The sequence below is a fragment of the Penaeus monodon genome, chromosome 33, assembly GCF_015228065.2.
Source record: "Penaeus monodon isolate SGIC_2016 chromosome 33, NSTDA_Pmon_1, whole genome shotgun sequence".
Lineage (NCBI taxonomy): Eukaryota > Metazoa > Arthropoda > Malacostraca > Decapoda > Penaeidae > Penaeus > Penaeus monodon.
The window spans coordinates 17,054,868-17,055,130 of NC_051418.1; the positions used below are offsets into that span (position 1 = coordinate 17,054,868).

The 263-nt window shown below is 42.2% G+C and overlaps 1 protein-coding gene across 1 annotated transcript in view; it reads left to right on the forward strand.

Moving 5' to 3' along the window:
- Window positions 1-263, forward strand: part of LOC119594107 (sialin-like) — a gene marked incomplete in the record, with an annotated part of 175,421 nt that overhangs the window by 66,810 nt on the left and 108,348 nt on the right.

Below are 263 nucleotides of genomic sequence, written 5' to 3' on the forward strand. Positions count from 1 at the left end.
TTTGTCGATGACGTCATTAGTGGAGGGAGGAGCATAATAGGGACGGCCAGATTTCATTGTAACTTTAAGTAATCCGAAAGCCTTAACACAATGAAATGTTACAGATAACGTTAATCAACCAGAGATAATTACATGGTGTTCCACATAATGTGCCTTTTTAAATATTATTATAATGAAGAAACTGCAGAGTTGCCAGGTGTCACTAGTGGTAGACAGGCGCGCGGCGCAAGTATCACGTGGAAGGAGGGGGGGAGAAACGTCTA